This window comes from Meleagris gallopavo, chromosome 5 (assembly GCF_000146605.3).
Source record: "Meleagris gallopavo isolate NT-WF06-2002-E0010 breed Aviagen turkey brand Nicholas breeding stock chromosome 5, Turkey_5.1, whole genome shotgun sequence".
Taxonomy (NCBI): domain Eukaryota; kingdom Metazoa; phylum Chordata; class Aves; order Galliformes; family Phasianidae; genus Meleagris; species Meleagris gallopavo.
In genome coordinates, this window is record NC_015015.2 from 96,574 (window position 1) to 115,713 (window position 19,140).

At 37.5% G+C, this 19,140-nt stretch overlaps 1 protein-coding gene and 1 long non-coding RNA gene across 2 annotated transcripts in view; both read right to left on the bottom strand.

Moving 5' to 3' along the window:
• Positions 1–19,140, bottom strand: part of SPON1 (spondin 1) — a 195,920-nt gene that overhangs the window by 84,615 nt on the left and 92,165 nt on the right. The gene's annotated exons all lie outside the window — the stretch shown is intronic.
• LOC109367607 lies at positions 74–439 on the bottom strand. The gene is made up of 2 exons (XR_002114811.1): positions 345–439; positions 74–251 (listed from the first exon to the last, which is right to left on the bottom strand). It is a non-coding gene; the product is annotated as an uncharacterized LOC109367607 (long non-coding RNA).

The window sequence follows — 19,140 nt, forward strand, 5'->3', positions numbered from 1 at the left end:
AACTAGGGAAGAGGTATGGGAATTCCACAGAAAGAAGCATCAGACACTTTGAACGGTGCAGAAGCATCCAAAACATCATAGAGAGATTTTATTTAAATACAACACATTTTCATTATCATGCAGAGTTTAAAGCTTCTTTGTTCTGTCAGTACGCGTTAGGCACATCTGAGCTGCTTTATGACACTGCTGGCATTTTTCTTCATGGAAACCCAGAGAAGCTTCCTTGGCACTAACAAAACAATTGGATGTAGCTGAAAAATAACCATTCAGTCAAGATACCTCTGATGGGATAAGGCTCTTCAAATAAGCTTCCTGAACTCAGACTAAAGACGAATCTTCTTTACCTTAAGGATCAGAGCTATTGTTCACTTAAAAGAAGCAGTGCAAGAATTGTTGAACAGTTCACAGAACTGTCCCTTTGTATGACCTCAAAATGTACTATTGCCATGGTAACATAGAAGCCTATTGGTCACTGGGTGGCATTTCACTTCAAAAAAAAAAAAAAAAGAAAAAGAAAAAGAAACCTGTCCTTTAATAAAAATTCAAAGACCGGCAATTCTTCAGATACAATGCTATAATTATTTTTGTCCTTCTTACTAGCACATCTCTTTGATTCATTGCAGTAGGTGAACTTGCTTTTACACGTTTTTCCTCATTTAAAAATTGCAATGATGTATCAAGATGAAGTGGACTAGGATGTCAAATAAACCTTTGCAAGATTCTCCTCTCTCTTCTCTATACAAGACATTTTCCTTTTCCTTTCTCATTAAACTCTTCTCAATTATTAAAATATTACATTCAATTTGAAAAATAATGAAAATGTATTCAATTATTTTTTCTTCAGGCCTAAAATAATTTGTTACTGATAGTAGCATAATGAAACACCTGCTTTACAACATATTAAACATACAAATCTCAGCAATTTTGCTACTAAATATTCACTTGCTCAAAGTTCATCTCATGCTGGTAACATTTTATTAGCTGTTTCCTCCTTACAACTCATACATAAATCAATTTCTAGGTTGCCTAATATACCCCTTGACAATATATAAAATACATACGAAATATACAATATCATTGATATCTTGCTTATTATTTGGTAATAGCACTGTTGAATTGCCTCATGATAAGAATGTTATTAATTCTAGTTCATCTAATCATTTTAAACTCTTACAAATTACTACACCAAATACTTTACCTCTTCAAATTTTTCCAGTATTATTTCTTCTATCAGAAATCCTAACCTATTATCATAGAATCAGAGAATCTCAAGGTTGGAAGAGACCTATTAGTAGCATATAATTGTGCTACATTATTTTCCTACTATTTTACACCTCTTTTTACTGGAATAAATATTCCAAGAGCACAAGCATTAGCAGTTTCTTCTTCCCAACTTAGTACAATTACAGCTTTATATTTTCAGTTCAGTTAGTGAGTTATACGGACTTCCATCTTTAGAATTTGGTTAAGTCTTAATTGAGTCTTGATCTTCTTTATTTAATTCTTTTACCTAGAGCGATTAATAAAAGAAGAAATCCTCCAATGCCTAACATACAATATTGCAACTTCTATGCTCATTCATTCAGTCCCATCATAATGATGAAGAAAAATCAGTATTTATTAAAGCATGTAAGAATAAATGGGACTGATACAGAGTTTACAGATATTAAATGCTGCACTGAGAAACCTGGTATCTGAATTCACTATGAACTCTCCAGGGTATGACTAGGTGATGGAATGCCTAACTTAAAGCTAAGTTTTAGAGTCTATAGAAGGTGCTGATATAATGAAAATAGAATATTGTACGTACATTCTCAGACAATCCCTGATTAGAATGAAGACAATAAGGCTAGGACGACAAGAATTTTGTTCGACTGAGGGGAAAAAAACACATCAATACCATGCATGCCAGAACTATAGCATACTTAGGATATAGGACACAAAACAGCTGTAAACCAGAGGATCTTCACTCACGTCAATGACAATGGAAAATTAAGAAAGCTAAGAAAAATAAATTATAATACATACAAGAATTAAAAGGCATACTTTGAATTATCATCAACACACTGAATGTAATCACTGATATCACTGGGCTGATATCAATCCGCATTACTTCAGCAATTCGTTCAAGCTGTATTTTCGCACTGACTGAAAATTTGGCCTTAGACTCAACAATCTAGTGGAGAGTTTAATATAACCACTAGTGGATATTAAACCTTGACAAGTAATACTGATATATCTGAGAGTTATAATATGACCTAAACCTGCTGACCAAAGAAATTGGAAGTTTTTATTAAAATGCTGAGCTGCAACATTAATGTTTAGCATTCATAATTATGCCATTCTGCATTTTTTTAGATAAATAGCAATGTTATTGGTATTTACTGTTAACAAAAGTTAACAAGAGTTAACAAAAGCTTTCTTCAGAGTCAATGTTCATTCTTCAGAGGGCGCAAGGAAAATAGGAAAACTTCTGTTGCTGTTCAAATTGATGCCTCAACAATTAGATCTCACTCATCTTATTAATGAGATCAGATGCTCACTAATCTGCTTTATTAATTTTAGCGCAGTAGAGAAATCCATGTCGATCCAAGAGGTAAAAGCTGGTACCAGATGTACCATAAATCTCATGTTGTTTAGTGAGACTGGGCAATCATCTGACACAGGTATGCCGTTCAACAAGATTTCAGGATTTCTCATGGTGCCCAGGTTTTATAATATCATAATAAGCAAAATACAGCAATATATATTCTATAGAGAATAAAAAATTGACAAATATAAGGAAGAATCCACAGTGTACTGAAGATATGAATACTCTTGGATGCAGCAGGAGGCATGCCTGATTTCACATAGCCTATTTTCTAGTCATATTTTACTCTAAACACTTTGCCATGAGCACAGGACCAAAGCTTGGGTTTAACAATCAGCAAGGCAGTACCCGGGGTCTATCATCACCAAAAAAAAGCCATCAGAAAATAAAGATGGCTGTCAGGTTTGGACTTAAGGCCTCAAGAAGTCGGTGACTTTTAATATTTGCTTAAACAATTTCCGGTCTTCTCATTGTAGCACAGTAATTGGAAACATAACCATAATGCATGCAAAAATAAGTACAGATACCACCTACAGAAAGAGGAAAGTTCCAGTTCTTCTATATCTCTTTTTCTTCCTGGTCTTATAAATCCCATTTTAAAACTGATTCCGTAAACCTCAGTATTTTAACACATTAGACTGGTCACACACAGAAGTAGAGTGATGCCCCCAAAAGCCTTATAATCTCACATGTATGTTCTTAAAATTAAAAGAAAAATCTGATCTGACCAGAGAGTATTCAAAGAGGATGACAACACAGCGAAGCCAGTATTCCAGCCAAACAGGAGCTGGAACCACAGCGCCTGGCACTCTCTGTCACATTCCTTTCTATTGTACTCCTTTCCTTTCATTGCCTCTCCTGTCCATTGTATGATAGTACACGTCTTCTCTTTTGTGCAAAGGCACCAAAAGCCTCAGACCAGCTTTTACCATCACTCCTGCTTTGTGCCCCTCCGGCAATCTGTGCCTTAAATGCACAGGTAAGCTTCCCTGGGGAGGCCCCAGCCCAGGCTGCGCAAGGAGGAAAGCTGAACCCAGCTCACACCGCACCAGATCCTACACAGGAGTGGGACAACATCCAAGAGCTGCACAGAATGGACGTCAGGTGCGACTTCCATACCAAGAGGCAGGATTTTGCTAAAACAAAGGCCAGCACTGAGTGCAGCTACGTTCAAAGCAATCAGAAGAGCTGTAAGAAAATTTATCACCAGTGCTTCGACTGAACGGACGGTTGGATAAAGTTCTTTCACACTGCATTCTTGACTTTCCCTTATTGACATTTTATAATCATTTCATTTATCTGTAAATTCCTCTCTATCTCTTAATTCATCTATAATCATTCTAATAAGAATCTCCCGCAGGTACTCAGCAATTTTTCAATGTGAAAAGCCTCAGCCTGTCTATTCCTTAGCAACCCTCTTACTCCACCTAAAAAGCAGCACCATTTCCAGCATGAAAACTGACTGCAGCCATCTGTATCATTCTTGATGAGACATTATTCGTTTCTTTGTCACTTGCAAAACAACTTTTTGTCAGTTTTGCGTTTCTCAATCACAACATGAAGAATAATGTTGTGGGTTCTTCCCCTGTATATCTCCAGCTAGCCTGATCTTGCTTAAAAAGAGGTTTGGTTTTTTTTAATCCTTTTTGCTTTTGCTATAGAATCCTAAATTGAATCCTAAATCAAGCTAAAATAGGTATTAAGGGCATTCTTGAAGAAACAGTCTGTCGCATACTTTGTCATTTAAATAGATCAGATGAACCAAACCACCTCAGAACAAAAGGATTAAGGGGATAGGCAGCCTCAATCATTCTTTTAACTTCAGAAGTGATCACTGTGTTTACCTCCAGAGAGCACTCTGAGATAAACGGCTGCCGTTAAAGTGATGATCTCATCAACATGTGGCAGCCTTTCTCATAGGCACTGAAGACAGAATAGCTTCGTCTGGAAGGGATCTTAAATGTCATCTAGTTCCAACCCTTCTGCTGTGCCTCCGGGCACCACCCTGCTGCCCCTCTGCTGCCTCAGAAAGAGCTGCATAAGATGTCAGGCCAGGCAGCAGAGCAGCACGTCACTTTGCCCAGGGCAGGAACCACTTGCCTGCAGGGTCCCGGCATCTCCCTAAAAGGATCGACAGCAATCCCCAGGACTCTCTCCCTCACCCCACAAGCGGCTGCTCCAATTGCAGCACTAGATGGGGACCTTAAAAAAAATAAAGAAATGTGCCTTAGTGACCATGCTGTTGGTGCTGTTATCCCTACCCATGTTAGTTTCTTCCTTGTCTGGTCTTAGGGGAAGCCACAGAATCCTAGAATGGGTTGGACTGGAAGGGACCTGAAAGATCATCTAGTACCACACTGGTGGTTCGGCCTCATAGCAAAGGGAAAAAACTCCCAAGCTCATCCTGATTGGAGTCAATCCTGACAAAATATTTGGGCTTTCTCCTAGTTATTAGCATGGTGGAAGACAGGTTGAAAGGTCATTTCAGCATGCACTAGCATTCCCACTTCTTAAAGCCACAAGGTTACCCTAATAGATTGGTGTGCATTTTTTTTTGTTTCCAGGCATGACAGATTATGGTAGAGTACTCCAGACCTTTCTAGCTCTAAATGAGGCTTTCTGGTACCATTTCTGTTGCATAGACCCTGATGCCAAATGAAGCACCTTCCCCAGCCTGATGTAGTAGGCATTTCCTGTAGTCATTAACCGCCTGAACAATGCTGATGGGATACATTACCAATAAATCCCAAGTCTACCAGCTGGCACCAGAAGCCCTTTGTGCAACACAAAGAGAGGAGGGATAAAACACATCCTCAGGGAAACGCTCCTGCCACACGGGAGCAAAACCTGAGATCCAGACTTCATGAAATTCCAGAGTCTCAGATTAGCCAAGAAGAACCCAACATAATCCAGAATTTATTCTGAAGACCTGATTCCCACTTCCCATCTCTGCTGCTGAAACATCAATCAAGGTTCTTCCTAAGCACTGGTGCTCCCATGGACCACCTCATTACAGGTTTTACCTAAGTTCAGCCAGGCTGGAGGAAACCACAGACAGAAAACAGATGTATGTGGAGCTGACTGAGCTGATACTGATGGGAGAAGCTGTCAAGCTTCTTATCTGCCCATCACAGCTAGGCATTGTTGCCGTAACACCTAAGTGCTGCTGAGCTAGTACTATCACAACGCTTTCAAAGGGATTTAGAACACTCGTAATTTAACAGAGATAAAATACCCAAGCATACTGGGAGGGCTGAGCTAGCCCCAAGCAAAAGAAAGGGCACAGATCTGTTTGATGCCCACATCCTAGCAGAGCTACCTTGAAGACTACTTATTACTGTTAAATCAGAGGATGAAGAAGCCACAAGATAAGGGGAGAACTACGTATGGATTGTATCTAGAATTACCTTGTAGTACCTGTGTTCTGAGACAGGAGCATGAATTCAGCCATCCCTCCCCTACGAGACATCCCTTGAACGTCAGATGCAGCATCTTTTTCACATCTCAATCTATTTAAACCAAAACCTTCCTTCATTGATCAAGGTCTGAAATAAATGGGGCAAAGGGCTAAGACACTGTCCAAATAAAGACAATACAAGCAACATTAAAATAGCATCACGGATTTTACAAAATTTCATCTAAGGCCTTATAAAACATTTGCTAAACATTTAGTAGAATAAGTTGAAAGTAGTAGAATCGTGGGCAATTAGTTATGTAGATTTGCAAGTGTTTTCAGTTAATTTACAAACACTACATCCACTCAGAGAAGTGCATGTTAATAATAATTATTCCAATCTATTTTGTTATTACCTACTTAGCGCTAAGTTATGAATATCATGCTATCAGAGCCAGAAGGGCACCAGCTTTTCTTTCCTGTTTTTGTAGGAAGTCAGTCATCTAAGGAAGAAGACTGAATTTTTCACCAGTTAAAAGGAACAAAGATGCATCTCCTGAACACTTCACATGGCTTGGGGAGTAGGGTACCACTTCTTTAGAAAGGATCTGATGCTTGCTGATTACATGGTTATTGAAATGGTTGGGGGGGGGGGTCACTGCTTTTAAGCACATGGTGCGTTGTATTATTTTTATCTCTTGCAAAGAGAAACTGCTTTGGTAACAGTGGGGTGTGTGTCATCTATCTATAGGGCCATCAAGCAGAATGGTAACCAATGCTTATTTAATGGCTGTCAACCAACCACAAGGAGCTGTGACGAATTCTCTTTCCAGCAGCCACAGAGGGAAGCAGAATTATCCCACAGCTTGGAACACATCTTATTTTCTCGTGCCTCACAAACTGATACAAATGAAGTAATAACACAAACATTTCCTTTCTTGAAAATCAAAAGCACTGTTTTACAAGTGCTTTACAAAAATACTTACAACATTAACCGTCACAACATATGCATACATTTTCCGCTTACCATTACAGGAAATTTGCTGTATATCACAAGCACCAAAGGACAGACTGAAGTGCCCAGCGCTACAGGATGCAACAACGCTACCAGAATCAAGGGATTGCAACTCCCAGTTTTCTGCCTCAAACAGTTGTCAAGCTACTTTTCTGCAATCCAGGAAAAACAAAAGGAAACAAAGAAGAGACTAAAAATATTTTCTATGTGCCTATCCTACCTTGCTAGAGAACATTCTCACTAAAACTTACTCATTAAGTTCCTGTGCAAATTAAGCTTTAAATACAGCTCTTTTTGCTTTCTTTCATAATTAAAGAGTAAAGCAACACTAAAAGTCATCTACAATCAAAATCACCATTCAAAGACACTGGTCAAGGTAATGGCCTTTTGACACAGACTTTGTTTTACGGTGGAACACCATCTTCTTCTTTCGTCATTTAGTCTAAGGAACTTCTTTGAAAAGAAAACACTACTAGACGTAACTGTGGGAAAATAATTTGTGTCTTGACGGTGACATCAAGGGATTACATCACCTGTTATGCAAACTGCACGAACAACTTTTAAGCCAGTTCCTCTCACTGCATTTTTACTGCACAACTTCAATACTTCACTGGCATGTACTACACAAATATATTCTAATTTCTTCTCCCAGCACCGTAATGAAAGAAGAGCGTACCAGCAACCTCTCTTTTACCAAAGGATATCTAAGATTCAAGGGGCATAAATGACTAGTAAGAGCAACAACGTGAACAGCAAGGACTCAGCCTGGTGCAAGACAACTACTGCCTTATCCCAGAGCAGCTACCATCCTTTTTTCTTTATTTTTCTGTATTTTAATTCTTCTAAATTCTTTAGGACAACTTGGGTCTTTGGTAAGTCATATAGGGATTTAGCAAACTCTTCTAAGAGGAAAACCAGTGGCAGCAACCAGGCATACTGACTAACTGAAATAGCCATAAGAACTTGCATTATTACATGCCAGCAACGGAAGGTTAGAAAAACAGAACAAAACAAAATCGTGGGCTCCATTCACATAAGAAGGCTAATGCTTTTCTCAATCATCCTTATTCCAGACATTTTTCTTTCAGATTCAAGTCTGCCCATAGGGGTGCCTTCAAGCAGCATTGCCTTATGTGGACAAGAACCAATCGCTTGTGCTACCGAAAATGAAATTTTTACAGGATTACAAAACTCTAATATTTTTGGCTAAGATTTTTTTTTTCCTGCTTTATCAGTGGGATAACAGACCTAGATCACATAGATAGGAAAAACAATGAAATTAACTGTTACTTGCTGAGGATCTTTTTTTGTATTGCTAGTTTTGTTTTTCTTTCAAGTAACTGAGTTTGAGAAAAAGTTAGGGAAATAGTATCTGGACAGTTAAAACAGACTAGCAATAAATATGACTTTGAAAAATTTCCTGGTAAATTTAACATTTCTGTACAGCACAATTTCCTTTCCCATCATAGACAGCCCCCCCACTCTCCCTAAAAAAAAAAGTAATAAAAGTTAAATTAAAAAAAATTAATATATATATATAGGAATTGAACCAAAGCCTATTCTTCCTGAAACAGACTTTGAAAAGAGATTAATGCATTAAAAAAACCTGAAAAGGGACTTGCAAACTTATTTATTGCACCTTCTACAAAGTAAAAGGAAGGGGGGAGGAGCAGCAGGTGGCGTAAAAGGTTTTCCCATAAAACATTATTGATGAATAAAAGGCCAGCAACTAAATTCCTTCACTAAATTTTGAACAGCTATTGAAAGAAAAGGATACGTAGCCTATAAACTCTGAACGGTCGTAAAATTAAGTGCAGAAGAATCGACAAAGTAATGGCATACAGTCTGGGACAGGTTGAAGCATAGGCGCTTGTTAAGAGAAGCCTGGAAAACAATTTCAGAAAAGGTTGATATGAAGTTCACTAAACTGTTTTTCAGTGCAATTACAGGAAGATTAGAAGGAAAGATGGGATGAAAATAAAGGCAAGCCTGAATCTAATAAGGAACTAACTGCCTCTACTCTGCACAACAAATAGATAAATTGCTTGGCTACTACACTGCAAATAGGCTGATAGATAACTGACAAAGGAGCAAATAATTTCCGTTTTATGTTTTTAACTTAATTCCAAGCCCTTGTCTGCAGTAGGGCTCAGCTGAGGTGATCATGAGTAATTACTGCAGCTTGTCCTGTCACAGCCTTTGGCCAAGAGCAGGATGCTCTCTCTACAGTTGCAAGCTTAGGCCAGGCAAATTATGATTTTCCAGAGCAAAAAAAGAAATGCATCAGTCACTCACAATGGGACCTGCTGGACCTACCCACCAGCAAAGGGCAAGAATCACTTCCAGGGTACTGAAAATAACACTGGAGAAGCATCTTCTGAGTAAGCTGCCCTCTTCTAAAGTCTGTTCTACTACACTGCCAAGTGTGATACATTTCCAATTGCTTTGTTAAGTGGAGCACAAATAATCAGCTAATTACCTGCTTTACATAATAAGTGAGAGACTTGCCAGTAAGAATACTTTCACGCAAGAAAAATTGGTAAAAAGAAAAATTTACATTTCCTGTAAGCATTAAAGGGGCTGTGTCCCAACCAAATGACAAGGCACACTGAACTGCAGATGGAAGTGTCAAAATACCACGTGAAGCAGGATGGAGCTCGTTTCTTCCTTCCCTACCAGGCTGGGACTAGGCAGTGCAGCCAAGATCAGCTCAGCATGCATAGCTGATGTGTAGGCCTGTGCTCAGGAAGGTATCATAGCCAGCAAGCAAAACAACTGTTAACTTAAGTGCTAAGTTTCTGACTTCAGAAAAGCCTTCATCATGAACTAATAAAACATATACTAGTTATTAAAATAAGATACCTGAACTTCTTGCAACATCTGCTAAGATTTATTTCTGATTATAAAACTGAAACTATTTCCTTTAATCTTTCTGTGAGTACTTCACTGAAAACTAGCTATTAGATAAGGGATATCATGTAATTTTGCTCACCTTATTACGTAAAAGCATAGAATACCATCATAGAACACAAGACTTCTAGGGAAAAGTAATTTTTCCCTTGGAGATCTCAAGTGTTAAAGAAGTTAGTAACATCATTAGGAAAACTAATAAAACAGAGACGAGAATATCCCAAAGCTTATAATTACAGTTATGAACAATAGCCAGACTTTCAGCAGTATCAGGGCAAAACTCACTGTCAACATAAATGAGAACCACCAAATATTGACACTTTCCTGATCATCTGTGAACACTGACTTTGGATCCTGTTCTGCAAGCCTGAATTTCTAACAGAGAAATTTGAGGTCTGTTTCATTATTAAATATTTAATTGGAAATGTAGTTTATGCTCACAGACTGAAAACTGGATTATTTCAGATCTTTACAAACTCATTTCTGAATTCTTATTTGAACAGGCAATATACAGAGAATATGATCTTTGACATTTTAATTAAAACCTATTAAAAAGTCTACAGCAAGTAATAAAGTACAAATTGGCTGCCTAATTTTAACCTGCATTACAACTGTGTCATGAAATCAGATAACCATGGAGAAAAATCTCATGGCTAAGAGCATGAGCTGAACAAAAAATTCTGGGGCTGACACCTAATTAAGATACCTCCCCCTGATGAAGAAAGTTCTTCATCTATTACTGTTACAGTGGTTCAGGCCCATATTTAAAAGGCCATTAAAAACGTACCTGAAGGCAAAGTTAATCTTTTTATTTGACAGATAATAGCAGCTTTTTCACAGTAAGCAGTGAAGTGAATATTTTCTTTCTTTATGACCTAATGGCCATTCTGCTTAATCTTAATGGAGTGAAGATGAACAAGAAAACACGCTTAGGGGACATACTAATACATCAATTATGGAGGGAGGCAAAGTGCTTTAAAAAGTAGCAGTAATCTATTGTAAGTGATCTCAGTAAGCACCCACAGATACAGGGAGAGCTAAAAAAGATGCATTAAGAATCTATTTGGATTCTGCTCATTATAGATATGTTCTTTTCAGCTCTTAAGTATGCAGCAATCACATAATTAACTTACGAAAGGGAAGAATTTAAAAGAACTGAGTACCTATGGAACACAGGAGGCTTTCTCCTTATTTGTTCAGTGCTGACGAATCTTTCTATCTGCCTTCTATCAACATTGCTGCAAAAGTGCTGAGACCAAGCGACATTTCTTCTGAAGGCACTGCAAAACTGAACGTGATTCTACAAAGTACCCTCTTATTTATTTATTTACTTTTGTCAAAAGAGCCAAATAAGCAGAGAAAGATGTGAATCAACTCTGTGCTAGCTCATATATAACAAGCACTTGCTTCCCCTGGAATTTCATTCTGAAATGTAGATCTGGATGTCACATAGGATTTATTTAAGAAATTAATGTTATGAGTTACACTGTGTCTAATGAGGTAACCCGAGACAACATCCCCCAAAAGCAGTATGTGCAAAAACCTGCACACATTCTCCAGGAGCATTTACAGCATTTTCCTCATGAATTCTCTAGGACTACAACCAACAGGACTCAGGCTGCAAAGATGTGGACGACTCACTCAACTCTCATTAAAGCAGTGAGACTCACATGCACACATATAGAGTAAAAGTAGTAATCTGTAAAATAAATAAATAAATAAATAAAAGAGAAGGTCCACTTCAAAAGGACACCAAGAAAACCCAAGTCTTGGATTTTCAGAACTCCTTGTACTGCTTGTTTCTGAACAAAATTTGCATGAATATAATACACAGATTTGGTGCAACATCATTGCTCCTGGAAGCAAGAGCACGCAAACTCTGCTTGCGACAGGGCTATCTAAAACCAAGATGGGAATACAGGGATGACAGCGAACAGGCAGGCACATTAATTACTGATAAAGACCAACATAGTCTACCTTGCAAGTACTGTGAAATTAAATCAACTGAAGATATTTTTATAGTTAGGTGAAATGCAACAATTCTGTAATGCAAATTTAAGGAAGGTTGTCTGTTATTTCCTATGTTTCCTTCCTTTACATAAGAACGAGCACAGGAGTGGGAAACGTTTCTAAGGAAGCATTTTAATTTCACTACTAATGGATCAGATAATAAATTCTAATTTCCAGGGAGCGATTATTAAATAAATTTATATGGGATGTAGAATAATTGCATTTTCATTTGTAAAAAGAAAAGAAAAAACTTCTATAGTATATTTATAAGAAGGTCTGTGTAGGGGATTCAAATTCCTGTATTTAAAAAGAAATTATGCATTTCCAATTTGCCGTCGTAGAGCTTACATAACTTGAGAGTTTTCCATTTATTTCTAGTACTGTAGATTTCCCAAGTCAAGGAGAAATGAACCAATAGAAACAGATCTTGGTTGCAAATTAGTTGTAAGAACTTCTGAATGCCTTTCTTAACCCAAAAGTTGGAAGAATGCGTCATGCTTTTTTAAGGAAAATGGCTGTAAATCAGTCAGTGATGACTTACGCCATTCTCTTGATGAAACATCTCAAGAGAAAGAGCTAGTGACACTCAATCAGATTTTAGACAGCGGGTTTCTCTTTCTACGTATTCACAGCCTGCTTTCTTGTATTTCTAAGCATTTAACTGGAAGCTCAGGACGGAACAGCAGTGATGTGGCAAACTGATTATTCGAAGTGATTTAACTGTTTTGGAAGAACACTAAAACCAAACGCTGTGCTTTGATGTTTTAGAGTTTGAATATAGAAAAAAAGAAAAAGCACACTGAAAAAAGTCTATAGATATTAATCAGTATTGTGTAAGGTTCTCTCTCTCTATATACGTCGAGATATATTTACAAATTCTATGCCTGAGTGTACATTTTTATGTTAGAAGTCCAAGCATGTGTCTTCAACCTCTTGCACGGCTTCTTTTAGCAGCTTCAACATAGATAATAAAACATTTTGTAGACACCAACTTCCACAACTGCAAAGTCAATTGAAGATTATAAATTCATTACAACTCTGTTAATTTTTGATAACTTCCTCCTCTCCAGGTCAAAACATTGACTGTTCTCCCCACTCTTTTTTCCTCTTACCCTCATATTAATTAATCCCCTCTAAAAATGAAAACAAGTGTAGGTACGCTTAATGGATTCATAAGTGTATCTGAAATAAAAAGCTGCAGTTATGATTTATTCTCTGCTGAAAATGATAGTACTCAAAAAATCATCCGTCCTTCTACATTCTACCATCAACAACCATAGGAATTTATATCCAAATACAAACAATAAACCTCATCTCATCTCACATTGTGCATTTTTAAGTATTATAAGGCACAAATGTGCTCACACCTGCTTAAATTTTCGCTTGCTTTTTAATAGGCATATCTTTCTATAAAATACTCAATGAACAATCTCCAAATCTTGAAGTAATATCAATAATCTGTTTTGTGCTTTAAAAAAAACTTTATTAACTATGTAGTCCAAGTGTATCTTCAAACTCCAGTAAAAGAAATGCTTAATAAACTTTTCCTCCTACCTTTCAATAGGATTTAAAAATAAAGGATATTTTGAAGTACTCAGATTGCTAAATAAATATTTATTCTTCAATAAAAGTATTGAAGTATTGTATAGAACTAAATGTACGAAAAGAAAAAAGCTAACTTGTCCTCAGTCATCAAATTAGGACAATATGTAAGGTGTTTCTTATGTGCGGGCACTGTTTCAGTCATGAAGAAAATCAGCATTTGATGTACTTAATACTTACCTGGAAAAGCATCCACATACACACAGACTGCTATCTCACCTAAATGTTCAACTTATTTGAAAACACATTTTCTATAAAGTATTTTTAGGTAACAGCGAATGGCTGGAGCCACATTTAAAGGAAATCACTGACCAGCAGAGAATCCATTAATATCTTTATAGAAGAGTTTCAGAGAGTTTTAAATTTTCCATCTGAGCCTACTGTTTGCTCGTGCGTCTGTTTCAGTTGCCAGCATATACTACATATATTATATTCCTAAATCCATCTACGCATTATTTCAGATGTACAGTCTGCGAGCATGTCATTTGTTTCCAAACTAACGGCAGTACTAATTTCTCTCACACGCAAATTAAGTAGATCCGTTTCTGGTTTTGACTGAAGTAAACCACAACACATAAGAGTTCCTGCATACAAAGACTGTAAAAACAATCTAAGAAGACAAATAACCGATAAGTAATCTCTCTATTTAACTTCAATGGTACTCTGACCATCCAAAAAAAAAAAGTCAACAGGAATTTAGCCAACGCCTCCCAAGGTAGAAGGAGTCTATGCCCTTTCTCAGTGCACTCACCACACAACTTAACATTGTACGTGTTGGTTCTTCTACAGTTTGTGTCACTTAACACACTGCTTGTGATGTTCTAAGACAATTCCTGAGTGCCTCGGAGTCATTCACCAAACGCATGCCTTGTGCCTTGCTAGGATTCAGAGCTGCCATGCCAAATCAGAGCAATTGTAAGCAGTAACTCCAGCTCTGAGTTCTCCAACCAAAGCCTGGATGGTGTTGGTCCTTCAGCATGAGCAGTACAAGAAGAATCAACACATGAAACACGTTCAGGCTTTAATACTACTACAGTGGTAGACGGAAAGAAAATAACATAAAAGTCATTTAATTGCAACTTCCCACTGGGTGAATCTGCTAGAGGATGGTAAGAATTTTATGACAGCAGAACAGTAAGATAAAACCTAACTGCAGGAAATGAAAAGGCAAGATATTTTAAAGGCCTTTAAAATTAGCAAATAATATCTAGCAATCCAATCATCCTGTCTTGAACAAAAGATGTTTTCTGGTGACATTTATGTCTGTATTTGAGCTACAATTATTGCATACTGCCCAAATGAATGAATTTACCAGAAGCAGAAACAGCTATTTCCCTCCTCTAGAACTGCTTTACTGCAATCCAGTCAGTTATCAAAGAGGTAGAGAAAAACTTTTTAAGTTTGATGGGCCTTTCAACTACTACAGACATTGAAATGGTAGGAATGTGTTGCTTCTACTTCTGCAAGATTTAGCAGAATTCACTGAGGTAACACCAAACTTTGAGTTCATTTTTCTTTCCCCTCTTTATCAGTCTCTCCTGCTTAAAAATAAATAAATAAATAAATAAATCCCTATCTGGTTTGACTGCTTTTAATTCAAAGAGAACCTGATTATTGGATTTTACTGAAACATATTTCTTCTCATTCTGCTTTAAGAAAGGTGGTAACTGGAGAATAGACAGCAAGGCAACTTAAGGCAAATTAAAAGAAAAGTAACTGGTGAACTGTTAAAATATTAATTCTTTGTTTAGTTATGCAAATTGTTTCGTATCAATAATCAGGTAATTACTCAGAGAGAAAAACTTCCAAGACTCATTCCACCTCATACAGATGTGTGAAACCTCTGGAATTCATGAAGCAAGATGAGAGCTCGCAGCCTTTAGATTTATCATCAAATAGTAAATGCTAATTAAGAGAATAAAAATATAAAATAATGCTAAAGAAAGAAATTTTTTTTTTTCCTCCAAGTCACATCCACTTGACTATCAACAGCACAGCCAAGGCTCCTTCTCAGCAGCCCGCCAGGCCCACAAAAGCTGCAGCATTGATAGAAGAGCACTCCATTAAAATTATTTATCTCTAAGAATGAAACATTGGCCAGAGTCCGCTTTCACTTGGGGGAAATTGCCTGTTTCTGAGTCTGCCAGAGGTGGGCATACAGCCAGAACACTGGCAAGGTGCTCAGCACAGAGAGGGAGAAGGGTCTTAGATGCTATGGCATAGCTACCTGCAACATGCTCAAGTCAATTTACAATTGCTCCCCCAAAAAAAACATCCCAGCGGGAGTCAGTTCAGTGCCGACAACATCCAGAAGCATTTTCCAATATAAGTAGTTGAAGAGATTCTCTGTAGTGCAAGGTGCACCTCAGCACTCAGAGCCCCTGAGAGCACGATGCACGTGCCTGCTTTGTAGTACGGTCACGCTTGGTCATGAAGGCTGAGTGCTGCAAAGGAAATGCTAAACACCACCCAGCACAACAACAGACTGCTCTATAAATCCTAGATCACACTAGTGCAAAAATTATGTCCCATTGTTTTCACAGGCAGACAGTTAGCAGAAGACAGGAGACACAAAGCATCCGGCCTGATCCTGCACATCCCTAATACAAGCATGAGCGGACTAAGGACACACCACAAAGCCTGGTCAACAGCAATTATGGTGTTTCACAGCTCTACTAACAGCGCCTGTTTCCAGTCATTTTTGCGGAATTTTCCCTTTTTTTTTTTTTCAATCACTAACTCTTGCTAAAATCAACTAGACAACATGAAATGACACCATTAACTAAGACACTAATTTGCTCAAGCTTTGACCCAAAGCTCAACATTTTAAAATGGTGTTTTGTTTGGTATTGTAAACCAGAGAGATAACCACATTCATAGGACAGTTTGCACAAAACACGTTCAGTGCCTGCCAGTTCTCACAACACCCCGAGCAGATGAACCACACACAGCCTGGCTGTGCTCTAATATTTAAGAGATCGGTCCGCAACACAACAATATTTGTCTATGCATTTTTATTGGCTGACTGCATGAACTACTAACTACTAAAATCTTTCAGGTTTTGCCCCAGGAAGTAATAGTGATGATGAACATCACTTAATGATGAAGGCTCTGGGGAGACCTCATTGTGGCCTTCCGTATTTGAAGGGAACATATAAACAGGAAGGGGGAACGGCTGTTTATGAGGGTAGATAGTGATAGGACAAGGGGGAATGGTTTTAAGCTGCGACAGGGGAGGTTTAGGTTGGATACTGGGAGGAAGTTTTTCAGCCAGAGAGTGGTAAGGCTCTGGAACAGGTTGCCCAAGGAGATTGTGGATGCCCCATCCCTGGAGACATTCAAGGCCAGGCTGGATGTGGCTCTGGGCAGCCTGGGCTGCTGGTTGGCGACCCTGCACGTAGCAGGGGGGTTGAAACTAGATGGTCATTGTGGTCCTTTTCAACCCAGGCCTTTCTATGATGCTAATATTTATTTGTCAAAGCTTAATTTTGCAACAGCAACTTTAATGGCTCTTAGACTAAATGAAGGTGCTTTGTATTATCCAGAACCCATTTCTTTGAGAAATGTTTTCTTCTATATACAGGGATATTTTCACCAAAAACAATACTTTTTTCTGACTTTTAATAAAAATGATACCTTTTTTAACCATTGATGCCGAGTCTTTCTTTTGATATCTCATTCACATGTTTAATTAGTTTTAAAGCTAAAACGTGATTAACACGATTGCCAAATAGTTACACAACCAAAGTTTTTACAATATAACTCCAGTTAAAGAATAGCTTTCTGACGGGAACAGCCAGTGCCTTTTTTGTTTATACAAACCTACAGGCAAGATAAATTAAATTCTGTATTTTCTACACTGCCTTCAAAAGAACACATGTTCAGAAAAAAGTTGATTTTCCCTTTCTTGCTTTCCTTCTGAAAAGAGACGACCTCATAAATCACTAGTGAGATAAAAGAAAAATAAGGTTTTGATTGTTAAATATTTTAGTAGTCCTCAGATTAAAAAAAGGCACGTTTTTTAAAGAATGTTTTTGAAACAAATGCTGTATTTTAACACATGTTGGCGTCACGTTTATTTGGCTGTGACTAGAGAAATGGCATGGCATTCAATATCAGCTTTGTTTCTTAGCAGAAAAGTAAATGGTTATTATCAACAAGTACTGAAAAAGAATGCAGTTATGATGAACTGTTTTGTTTGTTTGCTTGTTTCAAAGAAATCAGCACAAACTGGCAATCATCCTGATAAACTTCTTTTGGAAACTCTGATTAGAACACGTAGTTCAACTTAGAACAAGTAGTCTAAACCCCACTGTATGAGTTATTTTCTGGTAGATAGGTAGATAGACTTCCCTTCATGATATTAACACACAACAATTTCTTTTTTCAGTAGAAATAAGTTACGAAATTTAGTATTACAAGGCGTTTCAAATTTTCTAATTACCAAAATGCAAAAAGGCTGAATTATAGACAAGACATATTTTCCAAGAAGAAAAGATGGAAAATCTACTATTAACAGTTTCAAAAGACAAGAGAAAGTACTATAATTTATGACAGATGTGTATGTACAGAGCAGTAGAAGAATCTGAAAGCAAACAAAAGTTTAGATGCAAATTTATAATCCAACAGCTCAATCTATCTAGAATTAGGTTAAATACAGCATTAAAAACATACAAGCCAGGCTATAACTAATGAAGAAAGTACGCTGGGACAGGGCTTTACTACCTCAGTATTGGACAGAGTTCGAAGCACGTAGAAGTTTTTGTGGACTTTGCACAGAAATAATGGGGTTTTGGACAATTAAAAAAAAATAGCAGCTGTAATTTCTTCATTAGTCTTTATGGTCATACTAACGTTTCCTAAACAAACCTCTGAAAAGCAGCTGGGAAGTCAAACCTCTGCCCTTGGGAATGAGATGGAGAGGCCTGACACACAGGGTGATGCCATTCACGATAGGTTTGGGTAGGTAAAGAGACATCCCAGCCAGACAATTTCTTATTGTTTCCACGACTAACAACGGTTGCAGAAAACTCAATAGTAGCACAAGGCAAAACAATCTAAGATACTATGTACAATGAAGGCCAAGCCATCATATTTTCACCAATTTTTAGCTGCTCTAAATGAGCTCAGCCTGAGATTTCTGCAGCAATCACAACCTTCAAGGGCAAAGCAGCCTTATTCTCAACCATAATTAGGGGTATCCTGCTCTCCAGAGCTCAGGTGCTCAATTTTTAGCTGTTCTATCAAGCACTCAACTGAACCTGCCTGGTTGGTAGGACGATTTTAACTTCTATTAGTATACAATAACAGATAAGTAAAAAAAATCCCCGCAAAATTAAACTTTTGAGCCTGCTTCAGTAATCAGTAATACTTCAGTAATAGTTTGCCAAGTAATATAATGGTACAAACAATATATTAAAGATTCCTATTTACAATTCAGGTGTTTTACTAGACTGAGATAGAACAACCTAATGACCGCATTTTTACATGGGCAAATTCAGTGCTGCATTGCAATACCAGTAATGAAATGGTAGCTACTCAACTGAAATACTAAAATTATAGTTCTCAAAATAAAATACATAAATAGGGATTGATCCAAATTTCCTTTTTTTTTTTTTC